An 18,354-nucleotide genomic window follows, 5' to 3' on the forward strand; every position below is an offset into this window, starting at 1 on the left:
GTGTTAAAAGCATTATTGTTTCAGTGGTAGAACTGAGTGATCTAACATCAGAAGCCTTCTGCGGTAGGCAGTTAATGGGCTTCCCTTTCATCTAGCACCAGCTTTGTACATTTCTTAATTTTCCTCTTATTTCTGTTTCCTTCCAGATGGTAAATGTAGTACTGAAGATACAGTTTAGACAAACTGGTCACTCCTAATAAGATTGTAGAAGAACTGGATCAAGTGCCTTGCATTTTAATAGAATTTGTCAAGTGTGATAGGTCATTGCAGTATGGCTGTAGCTGAAAGTTGTTATTTTAGTTGAGTGAACTTGTGCAAGTAGAAAGAGGAATTAAACAAGTTCAAGGCTTTCTTTACATCACTAAATGAGATCCTCAGTGCAGATGTTGTTTTTGTTTTTCACGCTCCTAGTAAACTGTATGTAGTAGCTCATGAATTCCACCAATTCCATTGCTAATGAGCTCTGAAGCTCTGCAGTTGCTGGCAGCTGGGACAGACAACCATGAAGGTGTTCTACAGCTTCCACTTGGCTTATTCTTCCTCTTGTTGGACTGTCACAGTATTTCAGGGAAATGTCAGAAGAAGCTGAAATATGTTAAAAGCATGATCTGATGGTGTTCTTTTCATCTGCTACTCAGCAGATAAGTATATGATCCAACCTCGGATCTAACTCAGCTGCATACACTAGACTTTTGGATCCAAGTCAAGTAGGGTTGCCACTTGTCCCTCTTTGGGCAGTTGTGTCCTGCGGAAAAACCTAAAAAAATAGCAAATGTCCTGAGATTTTAGGACAAAACATAATTCCTACCTTTTCTTTAATAGTTGCATAAAACAGTTATTTTGTATCTTCTTCTTCTTTCAGCTGCTCCCATTAGGGGACGCCACAGCAGATCAACTGTTTCCATTTCTTCCTGCCCATGTATCTTGCTCAGGTCACACCAACCACCTGCATGTCCTCTCTCACCACATCCATAAACCTTATCTTAGGCCTTCCTCTTTTCCTGTTACCTGGCAGCTTCGTCCTTAGCATCATTTTCCCAATATACTCTGCATCCCTCCTCAGCACATGTCCAAACCAAAGTGATGTTGCCTCTCTGGCCTTGTCTCCAAACCTTCCAACCTGGACTGACCCTCTAAAATACTTATTCCTAATCCTGTCCATCCTTGTTACACCTAGTGCAAATCTTAACATCTTCAACTCTGCCATGTCAAGCTCTGACTCCTGCCTTTTTGTCAATGCCACTGTCTCCAACCCATATAACATAGCTGGTCTCACTACCCTCTTGTAGACCTTCCCTTTCACTCTTACTTGTACTCGTCTGTCACAAATCACTCCTGACACTCTTCTCCACCCACTCCATCCTGCCTGTACTCTCTTCTTCACCTCTCTTCCACATACACCATTACTCTGAACTGTTGATCCCAAGTACTTAAACTCATCCACCTTCGCCACCTCTACTCCCTGCATCCTCACCATTCCTCTATCCTCCCTCTCATTCACACACATGTATTCTGTCTTAGTCCTGCTGACCTTCATTCCTCTTCTCTCTAAAGCATACCTCCACCTCTCCAGGGTCTCCTCCACCTGTTCCCTACTCTCACTACAGATCACAATATCATCTGCAAACATCATAGTCCACGGTGACTCCTGTCTGATCTTGTCTGTAAATCCTAATCCTATCCCTCACATGAATTTAATTTTTTAGTTTTGGAAAAAGTTAATGAAAATATAAGAGGGGGTCCTAGTGATCTAAAACTGGATGAAAAAGAACTGATTTGGCAAGTGAAATTGAATGCTGTTAGTAAACCAGGCTTAAATGAAGCTATTTCCTTTAAAAGTATTTTAAAATTGAGGGCTTTGCTGAGATTAATTTGTCTTTTTATTTGTATATAAATATATTGTTACATTTATGTTTATGCTTGTACTTATATGAATATATACATACATAGTTCAGGAGTATGTTGGCTTTGTATATGTAATACTTGTATTTTTAAGCATTTGTATACTAACGTGTGACTTTTAAAATGAATTCTTTATGGGTCCTTTAAATTTTGGCTTATAGTTATGTACTTAATATATGATGCCATAAGGTTGATTGTCTATATAAATGTTAATTAATTTGATTGTCAGTTGTCTGAAGAAGTTTGCTGAAACAGTAAACGAAAGCGCTAACTTTATTCCTTGTGTTGGAGTGTTTTTTTCTTCCGTTTTGGATTTAGTTCCTTGTCTGTCAACCTGTCCATCGCCATTGTAAATAAGGAAGGGCTCAGAGCTGATCCTTGATTTAATCCCACCTCCACCTTAAACGCATCTGTCACTCCCACCGCTATCACACTACCCTCGTACATATCCTGTACCACTCTTACATACTTCTCTAACACTCCCGACTTCCTCATACAATACCACAACTCCTCTCTAGGCACCCTGTCATATGCTTTCTCTAAATCCACAAAGACACAATGCAATTCCTTCTGACCTTCTCTGTACTACTGCATCAACACTCTCAGAGCAAACATCTTATCTGTAGTGCTCTTTCCTGGCATGAAACCATACTGCTGATCACTAACCATCACCTCCCTTCTTAACCTAGCTTCCACTACTCTTTCCCATAACTTCATGCTGTGACTGGTCAGTTTAATCCCTCTGTAGTTACTACAGCTCTGCACATCACCCTTATTCTTAAAAATCAGTACCAAAACACTTTTTCTCCATTCCTCAGGCATCCTCTCACTTTCCAAGATTTCATTAAACAATCTAGTTAAAAACTCCACTGCCATTTCACCTAAACACCTCCATGCTTCCACAGGTATGTCATCTGGGACAACAGCCTTTCCGTTCTTCATCCTCTTCATAGCTATCCTTACTTCCTCCTTGCTAATCCACTGCACTTCACGATTCACTATCCACACATCATCCAACCTTCTCTCCCTCTCATTCTCTTCATTCATCAACCCCTCAAAGTACTCTTTCCATCTGCTCAACACACTCTCCTCGCTTGTGAGTACATTTCCCTCATTATCCTTTACCACCCTTACTTGCTGCACATCTTTACTAGCTCGGTCCCTCTGTCTAGCCAATCGGTACAGGTCCTTTTCTCCCTCCTTAGTGTCCAACATTTTATACAACTCTTTATACGCCTTATCCTTAGCCTTCGCCACCTCTCTCTTTGCCATGCACCTCATCTCCTTATACTCTTGTCTACTTTCTTCATCTCTTTGACAATCCCACTTCTTCGCCAACCTCTTTCTCTGTATACTCTCCTGTACTTCTTCATTCCACCACCAGGTCTCCTTGTCCTCCTTCCTCTTTCCAGATGTCACACCAAGCACCTTTCTAGCCATCTCTCTTACTAGCTCTGCTGTAGTTATCCAGCTATTCGGTAACTCTTCACTGCCACCCAGTGCCTGTCTTAACTCTTCCCTGAACATCACCTCACAATTACCCTTTTTCAATTTTTACCATTTGATCCTTAGTGCTGCCCTCACACTCATCCTCCTCTTCTTGATCACCAATGTCATCCTACAAACCACCATCCTATACTGCCTAACAACACTTTCCCCTGCCACCACTTTACAGTCTCCAATCTCCTTAAGACTGGCCCTTCTGCATAAGATATAATCCACCCATGTGCATCTTCCTCCACTCTTGTATGTCACCCTATGCTCCTCCCTCTTGTTAAAATGCGTATTCATCACAGCCATGTCCATCCTTTTCCCAAAGTCCACTACCATCTGACCTTCTGCATTCCTTTGCTTAACACCATACCTACCCATCACTTCCTCATCCCCCCTGTTCCCTTCAGCAACATGCCCATTGAAATCTGCTCCAATCACCAGTCTCTCACCCTTGAGTACAGTCGTCACCACTTCATCCAATTCATTCCAAAATTTTTCTTTCTCATCCATCGCACACCCAACTTGTGGAGCATATGCACTAACAACATTCATCATTACACCATCAATTTCCAGCTTCATAAACATCACTCTATCCGACACTCTTTTCACCTCCAAAACGCTTTTAGCATACTGTTCCTTCAGGATAATGCCTACGCTATTTCTCCTCCCATCCTCACCATGATAAAACAATTTGAAACCGCCTCCGCTACACCTAGCCTTGCTCCCCTTCCATCTGGTCTCTTGCACACACAATATACCAACCTTCCTTCAGTCCATCATATCAGCTAGCTCTCTCCATATACCAGTCATACTGCCAACATTCAAAGTTCCGACCCTCACTATCACAGTCCTAGCCTTTACCTGCCTTCGGGCATGCCTTCCCCCTCTTCTCTTCCTTCGGCCAACCGTAGCACTATTTCCGCCAGCACCCTGTTGGCCAACAGTACTGATGGCGGTCGTTGTGAACCCGGGCCTCGACCGAACCAGTATGTATTTCTGTACTGTTGTCTGCATGTATGATTTGGCAAAATTTTACGCTGGATGCCCTTCCTGATGCAGCCCTCCCCATTTATCCAAGCTTGGGACCGGCACAAAGAAATGCACTGGCTTGTGCATCCCCAGTGGCTGTATCTGAAACACCTAAATGTTATATGAGATAGCATATGCAACTCAGTGTTACAAGTATAATCTTTTATTTTTCCAAAAAGGTGAAGTTATGTCCTTTGCACTTGCAATGGGTATGTTTTGTCCTGCAAAATCTCACATTTCTAGAAAAAATGTCCCACTTTGGGGCATTTGAAAAAGTGACAACCCTAAACGCAAGAGCTCCTCCCTCTACTCACAATGCTGCAATCAACAAACATTACCTCAGGTCTTATTTACCATCCTCTCATACAGACACGGATCCTTCTCTAAGAGCTATATTTGGTTTTGTTGGAGTTTGTTGTGAGTCGCAAGTATTTTAAAAAACTTACTTCTAACTTTCTTCTTTTAACCTGAAAACTTGACAATTAGGAGAAGGAGGTATTTCTTCCATTAGCTCCTTTATTACCCTTTTTCCACCTTCTTGTTTCTTCTGCTGTACCATTTTTTCTTCCATTAGCTCCTTTATTACCGTAAAAAAAGGAACTTTGCTTATTCTTTTGCCTTTCCCTTTTTAATTGAGAAAATGGCTAATAAACCAACAGGCTTTAAAATGTGTGCTTCCTGTGGGCACAAGATTCCCAATTCCGATGCCCACAGGGAGTGTGTCTACCCTAAGAGTGTTGCACCTCAATTCTGACTACTCCGTTTGTACTGCATTTAATTCTAGGGGACTTAGTGATAGGCCTAGTAAGTGCTTAAAGGGATGCTGCCACTGCCTTCCTTTCTTTCTTTAGGGGCTTAACTCCCCCCCTCAGTAAACCTGTAAAATCTTCTTTGGAGAGTAAGGAACCTCATAAGAGATCCCCCACCCATTCTCCGAAGGCTTCTACTTCAACCATGGCATCTTTGGAGCCTCCACAAAAAATTAAAAAAACATTGGATCCAAATTCAGAGAAAGCACTCGGATCTGACTGTTATCCTTGCCAACTCTCCTCGAACCTGGTTACCCAAGTTCATAGTTGAACCGGTCTCTCCTTGACTCCATTCTTCTTTTCTCCAAACGACCCGAGGAGAGAGTCTAGGCTGCAGTCATTCACCTCTTCTATTAGATCCTCCAGAAGTCTTATCGAGGCTGATGTGGATAATATGATGAGGAAATTCCTCAGAGCTCAGATTCAGATGGGGGTCATCCTGCATGTGTCTCCCATCAGCTTCATGAGCCCTCCAGTCCATTTCTCATGTAGTGATCTCTCTTTCACAGATCCATCCAATGGGTTCAGAGCACTTGGATCTGAGAGTGTCGGTGTCCTCCTTGACTAGTTCAGCTCCTATCCATTTGGATTGGATTAGGTCGAGAACCAATGTGTCTGTGCTGGATCCGGGGGACTGGGTTCCACTGTGATGTTATCGGAGCCATCCTTGCTACTCAGAGATTCAGCACTGGGCAGCTTGGGTCTGGCTCCCTCCTTGAGGCAGGGATCCAGGCAGAGTCAAGACTTGGTTGCTTCAGAGGTTTTGCCTCTGGTGCAGCCAGCCATGGCTTCTCCCAGTCCTTCTGCCTTTGAGGTAGTGGAGAGGTTCTTGTCTTGACCAAGAGATTTAACTACTGTCTCCAGTTTGGATCCTACTACTCTTCCTCCTTTGGCTTCATGCTCTGAGGCTCTCAGATCTACTCCACAGGGACAAACCAATACCATCTAGCGTCCAGATATTCCCAATTGAGGAACTTTCCCTGTTTTCAGATACCTCTCTGGACCATCCCACTTAAGAGGTTCCTCATAACAGAACATGCAAAAGGAGATGCACAGATTCCCCTATGCAGTCTCTCACTGAAGAGACTAACTTTGATGAAGGGAAAGGGTCCCCCCAGATCTGCACTGGATGATGTCTCCTTCAGTGACCTCCTAAAGATCCTTAAACAAAAAGGTGGATAATCTTCAGATACTCCCTCCCCATAAGTCAGTTTTTCTGGAAGCTTTTAGGTCTGGCCCATCTATGTCTTGGGTGACTCCCCCGGGCATGAAAGGAACCAGATTCTGTTGAACCCATACCCCGATGCCCAGATAAAATTTTGGCACCACTGAAGGATAGATTACATTGGAGAAAAGGAGTCCCTGTTGATGCTATGGTTATAGGTTCATAGGTTGATGCTAGGCTATGTGCCCTAGGGCATTTACAAGCCTAGCCAGTGTGTGTTTGGCTTTCACCACCCTTTTTAGATTAGTTGACTGTGCCTCTGTATAGTAGGTCACAGAAGATAGCCCATTTAAGGTTAGTTTACCATGCCTCTGTCTAGCAATGACACAGAAGAGATCCCAGGGGTAAATTTACGATCTCCCATCCAAACGTCAAGATTCTTCTTGCAGAGGGTCATTGAGGGGCTCTATCTAACATGGACTGGGATTTTGTTCCAGAGTGAGGGGAGCCTCTGGGATATGAATCTGTCCCTCCAGCATGTTCTGTTTATTTCTGTGCTGAGGTTTAAGTCACTGGAGCGTGTAGCTCTGATGGATTTGGATTTCTTGAGGTGGAGCATGTCCATTAATTCAGGGTTGGACATGGCTTTATACGTCAGGCACAGGTCACCTCTGAGTAGGCAGTAAGCAACTGAGTAGAGCTGGAGTTTCTTTAGCCTAACTGCGTAGGGCATCTGTTTGAGTCCCTTGATCCTCTTGGTGAGGTACTTTTGGGGTCTTTCTAGTTGTAGCAGGTGTCGGGTAAGGTACATCCCAAATGGGGCATTGTATTCAATTATGGGCCTGATGAGTAGAGGGGCACAATGACCTCTCTTGATCTAGATGTGAACCCCTTTGTGATAAGGTGGGCTATATAGAATGTCTTTCTAACCACTTTGGCAATGTGATTGTCAAAGGAGAGCTTGCAATCTACTTGGGTCCCCAAATCCCTAATTACTTCTTCGTACTTAATGGATTACCACCTATGTGGTAATTTGTGGGCACTTTGTTTTTCCCAAAGGGGATGACTATGCACTTTTTGGCATTTAGCTTTAGGCCATGGCTCTAGCACCAGTTATCCATCTCTGTGAGACCTTTTTGGAGGATGCATGTGTCAGCCAGCGAGTCGATTATGGCCCCCAGTTTGCAGTCATCTGCAAACTTCGTCAGCCATAGCCCTCCTGTGTTAGCCTGTACCTCAGAGAAATATATACCGAACAAGAGAGGTCCCAGAAATTAGCCTTGTGGGATGCCACTTGTAACTGGTTTAGAGTCTGACATGGCACCTGCAATTCTGACCATGTGGGTTCTATCCCTAAGCCAGTTTGCAACCCATCGTGTGATATAGGGGTTGATATTTAAGTTGGTGAGCTTATTTATGATGCCCGAGTGGGGTATTGTGTCAAAGGCTTTTGCAAGGTCAAGGTAGGCTGTGTGGACTACCTTCCCTTCGTCTGTGGCCTTGGTGATTGTTTCAAAGAAATCGACCAGGTTTAAGAGGCAAGATCTGCCCTTAACAAAGCCGAATTGGGTAGGATCCAGTGTTTGGAGGTTCCCAATGTCTTTGTTTATGAGTTCCATGATGATACGCTCCATAGCTTTGCAGACCAGGCTAGTTAGGCTTATAGGGCGATAGTTTCCGGGGTCTGTTGTGGCACCACCTTTATGGAGTGGGACCACTGTTGCTGTACGCCATTCTTTGGGTACATATCCTGTTGTAAGGCTGAGACTGAATAGTGATTTTAAGTGAGGGTTCAGTTCTTCTTAGAGCTCATGTAAAACGCAGCCTGGGACACCGTCCTGTCCCATTGATGTTGTGTTTTTTGCTTTGGAGAGGGCAGCTCTCACCTCTGCATCTGTGATGTCAGGGAGGCTACACTCTGTTGGGATAGTCATTTTCTCATTTGGGGGGGGGAAGGGGGGGAGAAGTTTGCACTGAACCTGTCTGCCAGGATGTTGGCAATGTCTGTGGACTCAGTGTATTTTTTGTCATTTTGCACTAACTCAGAGCATATCTGGGAGTTTCCATCCAGGTTTCTGACATAATTAAAGAAGACCTTGTGATTATCTTTAGCGTCTTGTGCAATTTTTCTTTCAAAGCTGGCCTTAGATGATTTTATGAGGGATCGTAGTTTCTTGCTAGTACTGGTCAGAGTTGCCTTCCCTTTCAGGGATTTTGCTCTATCATGTAGTAGCTTCCTCCTTCTGTTGTACAGCTTATTTATGGCTGGGGTCCACCAGACAGGTCTCCTGCCCTTGGAGGAGTGTGTCTTGGTTTTATTTGGGATAGCATGATCCATGCATTCCTGTAGGTATCCACAGAATGCGTTTGTAAAGGATTCTGCGGTTTGGGACATATTTTCCTCTGGCCCTGGGGCTTTGAAGGATTCCACCTCGGTTTTGAGAAGTGGGAAGTTTGCCTTTGAGAAGTTTTTGACCGTGGTTTCCTTTGCTGGGGGTGGGGACAGGATATGGATGTCCATAGTGATTAATTTATGGTCAGATCTTACCAATGAGGGGTATACCTCTGGTATGGAACATAGAGTCCCCATGTTGGTGATGATCAGGTCCAATATGTTTTCCCCTCTTGTGGGAGTGGTGACCAGTTGTTCCATAGCATTTGAGTTTATAAATTCTAGGAACCGTTGGGCTAGGGTGTTGGGGCTTGAGTAGTGCTCCCAGTCTATGTTTCGGTAGTTAAAGTCACCCAATATAATGGTGTTTGGAGAGGCCTTCATATTCTCCAGTGTCTTCAGGAAAGCCGAGTGGGGTTCCTGAGTTTGGGAGGGTGGTCTGTAGCAGGCTACAAACTGGAAGGCAGTTTTGCCCACTGTTAGTTGCACATGGATGGTCTCAGATGCATTGTGCAGTGCCACTAGCCTGGAGGTATGGGTATCTTTGATGAATATGGATACTCCCCCTCCTCTTGTGGTTCGGTCCGAGTTTTGGGGCCAAAAAGCATGGTATGGGGTATAGCCTGGTAGTGCTGGGGTGCTCTCAGGAGCCTTGAACCAATTTTCTGTTACTGCACAGATATCGATATTCTCCATACTGAGGAGAGCCTCTTGAGGTTTAGACTTCTGGCGTTGAGTAGCATTACCCTTAGTTTCTTTTTCCTTGTGTTGTCTAAGGAGGTGGGTTTGTCTTTTGAGCCTTGCCTAAAAAAGGCACTATGGGGGTGGCAAGAGCTTTGGCCAGTATTCGAAAACCCAGCGGTGACAGGTGCAAGCAGTCCCTACCGAAGCAACGTGGCTTGTCAAGCATGTCATCCCAGGCTGACAGACACTGGATCCCCTTTGAGTGACACCAATACTTTAGCCAGTTGTTGAAATTGATAATTTTGTCTTTATACTGTGGTATCATTCTTGGTGAGGGTAAGATGCTACTCAAGGTCAGGGTCTTACCGGCCTGGGCCACATGATCAGAGAGCTCCTGTATGTCTCTTTTCATGTAATCCAGGGAGGTATGTCTCAGGTCATTCACACCAGCGTGGACAATGACGGAGTCATATTTGTACTTGCTTTGGAGTGACCTGAGTGCTTGTGTTTGTGGCGGATCCTGGCACCTGACAGGCAGCTTACAGTGACCTTCTCCTTGTTCAGCCTGGTGAGAGGGACGTCAGTGCGTCTAACGATAGTCATCTATTACAAGTGTATTAGGTGTGTTGTTTAGCCTTAAGGGCTGGGACTGTGTGGCACACTGACTTTGTGAACTATCTGATATGTGGGTATTGTTGTGGGGTAGAGGTTGCTTGGATGACTGCTTTGGAGGTCTCTGTTGCTTGGGCAGATTTTTATTTAGAGCCTCCGAGTATGTTTTTGTGTGTTTATGTGTTTGGTTTGCTGTTGCGATAGGTCTATGTGAGACTGGATTTGTGGTGTGTGTGATTACCTTCTCCTCCAGACTGACCATGCCAGTACTATGTTGAGAGAGCTCAGCCTCCAGTTTGGCTATATAGTTGCATCTCTCAGATATATTTGAGCTTGTTGGGAAGAGGTGAGGGTGGTCTGTGTACATAAGACAGTTGTAACATTGCCTCAAGATTCCCATATTCACCAGCTGGACTGGAGAGTAAACCTGAAACTGACTTTTGGACATGCAAGAATAGTATAAGGAATTACTTTTTGATTTGATCAAAAAGGACCAATAGGGAGCCAAGTACTTAAAGGGAGTATAAGAGGGTGTGCTTTAGTTTATTAGTGCTTACTTATAAGACACTTATCCTAGCTACTGCTGGATTTTAGAAGGAAAATATAGTGCTTACTTTGAGATTTGGAGCAGTTCTAAGGGAAAAAGTGAAGGTTATGGCAGCAACCACTAAAAAGGAGCTAGTGGAGCAGAGCTCATCAGTCCATCCCCCTAATAGAGAGTCCAGGGTGATGGACAAGTTTGGAAAAAGCAGCTTCAGCAACCTTTGCCTTGAGGTCCCTGAGTAACTTACCACACTTCACAAGACTACGGCGTGATTTGACCAAGGAACTTTACAAATCCTTCTCTGAGTCCATGTCTGTGAATGAGTACAAGAGATATCCATTTTCAATGGATAATTTTCAATGAATTCCCTAGTTATCCCCTGGCTACTGTGCGCTCCTGGCGACTGGGTTTTTTTGTAATCCTGTCACTCCAGCTGGCCTATGCTCCAACAGGGTTAAAAACTCTCCTTGGCAACAAAGGACCCTGCCCAACTTATCAGCTGTCTCAACACCTTATACGTCCTCCCCTGTACTCTTCTAACAAAGGAAGGAAGAAACACTCCAGCTGGCCTACGCTCCAACAGGGTTAAAAACCCTCCTTGGCAACAAAGGACCCTTCCCAACTTATCAGCTGTCTCAACACCTTATAAGTCCTCCCCTGTACTCTTCTAACAAAGGAAGGAAGAAACACTCCAGCTGGCCTACGCTCCAACAGGGTTAAAAACCCTCCCTTGCAACAAAGGACCCTTCCTAACTTATCAGCTGTCTCAACACCTTATATGTCCTCCCCTGTACTCTTCTAACAAAGGAAGGAAGAAACACTCCAGCTGGCCCAACAGGGTTAAAACCCTCCTTGCCAACAAAGGACCCTTCCCAACTTATCAGCTGTCTCAACACCTTATACCGCTCTCCCTGTACTCTTCTAACAAAGGAAGGAAGAACACTCTCTCCAGCTCCAACCTCCAACAGGTTAAAACCTCATTTTCAAAGGAGCTGTCTCAACACCTTATACGTCCTCCCCTGTACTCTTCTAACAAAGGAAGGAAGAAAGTATATGTGGTCCTCAAACTTGCTGTATAGCTAAATTGTAGTATGCATGTTCCTCACTTATGTAAGTAAAAACTTCTCAGCCTGATCAGCCAGCAGCCATACTCCCCTTTTTAACTTATTGTTTAAAAGCTGCCCCTGTCTGGACTCTCACTACCTTCTCTAACTGAACTGAGTGTCCTTTTTCAGCCCTAGACCAGCCTTCCCCTGAAATTACTACTACTGTAATACCAGTTCCTGGCACTAGGTGGCACCCTCACATAGTCTCTATCTTTTGTCCATCCCAAACCCCAGGGATTTCCCCTCTTAACAGACTACTGTCCTCACCTTGTTACTTTTTCTTTCCCACACCTTCTGCTTTACTGTACTCTCCCACTATTAGCCTTAAAAATCTGTTTCTGTACTTATTTTTTTCTCTCCAACTTCCTTGACTTAAGTTACCTTATCAGTCAGCATTCCACTGATTGTTCTGCTGCACTCACTTGTCTCTACCCACTCCGTTCCCCTACCCTGCCCCCAATTCCCAACCCACCCCCAGTACTCCTACATTTATTCCTCTGTAGCCACAGCCCATCACATTCTGAACCAATCCAAAGCTCCAACTCATTAACACTCCCACCCTTCCTTGTCTCAACTACACACCTATTATTACCTGACCTCCCATCCCTACTTGTAACAATCACACTCCTGTTAACATACCTCCTCACCTTTTCTCACTTACCCCTCATAAGTATAACACTCTGTTATAATGGCTAAATTACCCATCCCATACCTAATAAAACTATAACTATCACTCCTGGTCCTGGTCTCATGTATACCTACTCTAGCTATTGCCGATCTACTAACATCCTATGAACAACCACTATACCTCAACTTTCTCTTCCCCACCAAACACACTTGTACACCAATAATAGCTATCTCTCAAAAGTACATAAACATCACAGCCAAACCCTGCTACCTACTAGCTAAATACCACAGGGTATCTCACATTAAATATCTCAAACTATATACTAAAAAAAAGTAACTATTATTGTAAACTTCATCCCCATATCAACAGAATACACCTCCTCTCCTTCATAGATGGGGACATTCATCCTAACCCTGGCCCAATCAATATCCCTGCCACTAAAGAAAGCAACCCCAATAACTGTAGGATCCATGCCCCTACAAAGCCTGCTAACTCGCTCTATATAGCACATCTCAACATACGTAGCATTAACAACAAAATCGCCCATCTCCACGCACTCCTAGATGTTCACCTATTTGACATCCTGTGTCTATCTGAAACATGGCTAAAACCCACAACTAAAGACAATGAAGTCACCCCACCAGGTTACAATATCCTTAGACTAGGCCGTATAACCAAAAAGGGAGGCGGGGTAGCAATCCTTTATAAATCACAGTTTCAAGTTACCTCTACAAACCTCAGACCCCCTTCAGACAATAATGCTGAAATCCTCATTTCTAAATTCCAGATCAACCCAAGTAAATCTATTTACATCATTTGCATCTACCTTCCTCCAGGAAATAAAATTACAATCCTTGAAAACATCCTTAACTGGCTTTCTATCAATCTCCCATAAGAAACCATAGTCCTAGGAGACTTTAATATCGACTGGAAGTCCTGCAATACAGAACACCCTACCACCCATATTGACCTATATGGCTTCTCACAAACTATTAACTCTCCAACCAGAATTAATAAACCCAATAACAAAGAAAGTATACTAGACTGGATTCTTACTAATACTCCTCATCAAACATACCAAGTAGGAACACTCCCAGATAATCTAAGTGACCACTCACTTACTTATATTATTAGACACAAAACAAACCCATCATACCCAAACAATTTCAGGATAATCCGCACCAAAAAGCATTTTAACCCAGAACTTTTCCAAGCAGAACTTAGGCAGTGTAACTAGTCACCTCTAAAATCCCTCCCACTAAATGAAACAGTGGAATACTTTGTCTACATTCTTAGCCATCCTTGACCATCATGCCCCATTCTTAGCCATCCTTGACCATCATGCCCCATTCTTAGCCATCCTTGACCATCATGCCCCATTCTTAGCCATCCTTGACCATCATGCCCCATTCTTAGCCATCCTTGACCATCATGCCCCAACTCGATCAATTAGACATAAAGCTAAACCTGCCCCTTGGCTCTCTAATGCTGCTAGGCAAAAAATCCTTCTTGGAAACAAATCCTGGGCAAAATGCATACTACAAAAAACCCCACTGAACACCAAACCTTCAGACAACTTAGAAATAATACTAAAACAGCCATCCTCTTAGATAAAAAGAACTTTTACTTCCAACTTCAACAAGCTTACCATAAGAAGCCACAAAAATTCTGGTCCAGCATTAACGAACTACTGCACACAGGTCACTCTATCACACCTAACCCACAAAGCTCTAACCATGAGAACCCCATACAAACAGCTGATGCCTTTAATTCCTTCTTCACAGACACCATCCAAACTCTTGCTAGTCAACTATCTCCTGTTACCTCAAATCTGTCTACATCTATTACTAGCCCACCTCCATCATTTCAGTTACAACCAGTCTGTACTTCCTCTATTTGCTCCCTTCTCCTGAAACTAAAACCTACCACCCCCTCAGCTGACAAACTTCCAGCAGAATATCTACAAAAAGGTGCTAAAGCCATAGCCTCTCCCATTTCCATTCTGATTAACAGAACCATAAGTGAGGGAACTATCCCATCTATCTGGGAAACGTCTCACATCATCCCACTACATAAAGGGGGGAATTCTAACGACTTTTCTAACTGCCGTCCTATAGCACTACTATCTCCTCTAGCAAAAATAATGGAGAAATGCATCCATAAGCAACTACTTAACCACCTACTCCAAAATAACTTACTTGCCAACTGTCAACATGGATTTAGACCTTTCCACAGTACTACCACTGCCCTTCTGTCCTTCACTGACTTCTTTAACAAAAACCGCAACAACAAAATTCTCTCCTCTGCAGTCTTTGTTGATTTATCTAAGGCTTTTGACATGGTCAATCTCCAGCTCCTCTTAAATATACTGAAATCCCTCTCACTTGATGCTGTAGCCATAAACTGGTTTAAATCTTACCTAGACAACAGATAACAGGCTGTGCTTTGGGAAAGCTATCTCCTTGCCTCCCTATTTCCCTGGGGGTTCCTCAGGGCTCTATATTAGGCCTACTTCTATTCTCCATTTTTATTAATGACCTTCACTTAATTCCTAACACCACTTGTATTCAATACGCAGATGACTCCACAATAATTTGTTCAGCCACCTCTCCAACCGAACTGCAGTCCCTGACCTAAAAAGCATTTAATACAGTGGAACAATGTTTTTTAAACCTCTGCCTTCTCCTAAATCCCAAAAAAACAAACTTTTAATTTTCACTCCAACCCAAAAATACAAACCAATAAATTTCACACTAGTATCTAAAAATGGCACCAACATATCTCCCAACTCAACCATTAAACTTTTAGGGATAACAATAGATAACAGTCTTACCTTTGATATTCATATAAACAGCACAATAAAAACAGTCAACAAGAAATTGGGGTCCCTTTATAGAATCAAACCCTTTCTTACACCAGTAGCCAGGACCACCATAGCCAGAACTCATTTAATCTCCACCCTACTCTATGCCTCACCTATATGCACTAATCTTTCTAAAAACAATCTCAACAAACTGGCAATCTCCTATAATAATATTGCTAATTTGCCCCTGGCTCTCCTTTTAGAACTCATCACTATCTTAATCTTAAACAACTATGATGGCTAGAGTTTCTAAACCGCTACAATTTCACCAGTTTGTCATAGCCCATAGGACCCTGTATCAACACACCAACACTCCAATACTCCCTTGCCTCATTACACCATATAACAGTCTTAAACATTTACGCTCCTCAGACAGACTGCTTATCAATACCAACAGATCCAACAACTTAGCTGGAGACTCTCTGTTCTCTAATACTGTTGGAAAGCACTGGAACCTTCTTCCCTCAGAACTTATAACTCTGTCTTCTCTGTCACTTTCCAAACAGAATCTAAAACTATTTCTCAATAAACATTGGTTATGGCCCTGTACTAACCCTGACTAACGTTCTCTACTTGCACGTTTGAATACACTGTATCTCTGTCAATGTATCCTTAATCAACCAAAGACTATGTTATTGCAATTTATAATATGTACATATGTATATATGTAAATAGTACTATCTCTTGCACAATACCTTGTACTGTTTTGTGATTTGCTCACTACATGTATTGTATCTTTATAAACAACAGCTGTTATATAATTGGACTGTTGCAACTACATATATTGTATTTGTGTATCTGACTTGGGAGCTTTTCTCCCCGGGCCTCTACTGAAAATGGACATGTATCCAGTTAGACTAGCCCGGTCAACAAATGTAAAATAAATAAATAAATGCCTCTATGAGGTTAATATCCCATGCTACGATGGGGACCTCATGGGCTGCCGGTTCAGGCATTAGCCGTTAATGAGATGTGCCTGGATGTATTTATGCAATTTTGCACAGCCTTTCAAGTCTTCTTTCATCGATGCTTCTTTTAATGGATAATCTTTGGCCCTACTGTGAAAGAAACACTATCCCAGAGTGAACAAGATAGAAAGAGCCTGTCTGCCGCAGGGATACGCTTTTCTACCCCTCAAGGATCTTTTTCACTGAATCAAAGAGGAGGCACGAAAATGTGGTTTCATAAGTCCCAGGGACCTTTCCAGGATTCAGGTAGGGACAACTCCTGTAAAGGCAGAGAGGGGAGTTCAAATTGAAGACCCTATAATCATGACAGGAGAGGCCTGCAGAACCAGGGATTCTGAGATTCTTTTTCAGATAAACCCTTTCAGTGCTCCTGAATGTTTACTCACCTATGGAGGAAGTCATGGGGCATTTGGCTTTGCACTACATGCCTGGGCTTCTATCACAAAAGATTCTTGGGTGCTAAAAGTAATATCCAGAGGGTATCTCATACAATTTTTCCAGATTTCCCCAACCAGAAGGAAAAGGTTTCCCGATGTCCCACCTAGTCAGAGGGAGGCAGCAGCTTAAGAAATTTAAAAAACTGCTAGACAAAAGTTATCTAAGAGGTCCCACCAAATCAAAGAGGATTCAGAACTTACTCATGGTTCTTTTTAGTGCCAAACAAGACCGTGGAAACCAATTCTGGATCTAAGCACATTGAACCAATTTGTGAAAAGTCAAAGTTCTGAATGGTCACGGCTCAGTCCATTCTGCCTATTCTACAGAAGGATGATTGGATGTGCTCAGTCGATCTTCAGGAAGCATAGTGTGACGTCAAGATGAACAGACAGTCCCGAAGATTTTGGTCTTTTAGCTGGGGGTCAGTCACTATCAGTTCAGAGCCCTGCCCCTTGGTCTCAGCACGGCCCCCCAGGATGTATACCAAATGTATGGCGGTGGTAGCAGCTCACTTGAGATTGCTGGGATACTGAATGTTTCCATATCCAGATGACTGGCTCCTCCCCACCCTATCCAAGCATTTCCTAGAACAATCCAGGGGCTGTTTGCTCCAACTTTGTCAAAGGCTAGGCATTTCAGACAACACCACTAAATCTCCTCTACAATCTGTGCAGAGCCTGGAGTTCATGGATGCACAGTTGAACACAGTATGTCAGATAACTTTTCCCCCTTTACATTTTACATCATGTGGACACGATCAAGTTTCAGGTACAACAAATTCTTGTTCACCCTTCTCATCCAGACAGACTTGTCCATCAGGCTGTAGATTCATTGACAACAGCCATAACTTTCATTCCAGTAGCCCACTTTTATATTCATGCTTTCCAATGCACTCTAGCTGTTCAGTAATTTATTCTGCATCATTCCCTGACTTTTCCAGTCAAACTCACTTGAGTCTGCAAGGATCATTTTCATTGGTGGATTCAATCAGACAATGTTTACCTAGGCCATCCTTTTATTCTGTCCTGTCCAGCAGCCACAATGAACATGGACCTCTCCCAGTTGGGGTGGGGGAGACATTTCTTGGGATGGACAGTCAAAGGCATGTGGTCCTCCCCAAGAGACCAATTTGCATATCAATGTCCTAGAGATGAGAGTGGTCCTACTAGCATTGCAGGCTCTTCAAGATGTTCTTTCTCTGGGAACCACTGCAATACAAACCAATAACATGTCTGTGGCTTGGTGCATCAACGAGCAGGGGGAAACATGATCTTATCCCCTTTATTGAGAGGTGATAAGTGTGTGGCATTGGGTGATGATCTCCCAACTGCTTACGTTATGGCAATGCACATACTGTGGAGATGCACTATATTAGTGGACAAACTCAGCAGCTGTATTCTGATGCTTCATGAGTGCTCTGTCAGTCAGTGGCAGAGAGGATTTCCCATCACTGGGCCCAACCTTGTTGCCATCTCTTTGCATCTCCCCACAACAACAAGTGCAGCAGGTTCTTTGCCCTAATCCCTCCTCAGGGGTAGTCACCGAGAGATGCTCTAGTCTATATTTGGCCTTCCAGTCTCCTTTATGCTTATCCTCCATTACCTTTGATTTCAAATTTCTTACAGAAAGCACGTCTGTTGAAGAGCTCAGTTATTCTCATTGCCCCCTTTTTGCCTCGCCAGTTGTGGTTCCCCTTCCTTTGGTCTCATCTTCAATATGC

General features: G+C 43.4%; 1 protein-coding gene across 1 annotated transcript in view; it reads left to right on the top strand.

The window, feature by feature from the left end:
• The window catches only part of INTS11 (integrator complex subunit 11), a 519,827-nt gene that overhangs the window by 470,007 nt on the left and 31,466 nt on the right, over positions 1–18,354 (top strand). The window lies entirely within an intron of this gene.

This window comes from Protopterus annectens, chromosome 2.part1 (genome assembly GCF_019279795.1).
Source record: "Protopterus annectens isolate FY-2018-M chromosome 2.part1, PAN1.0, whole genome shotgun sequence".
Classification (NCBI taxonomy): Eukaryota; Metazoa; Chordata; order Ceratodontiformes; family Protopteridae; genus Protopterus; species Protopterus annectens.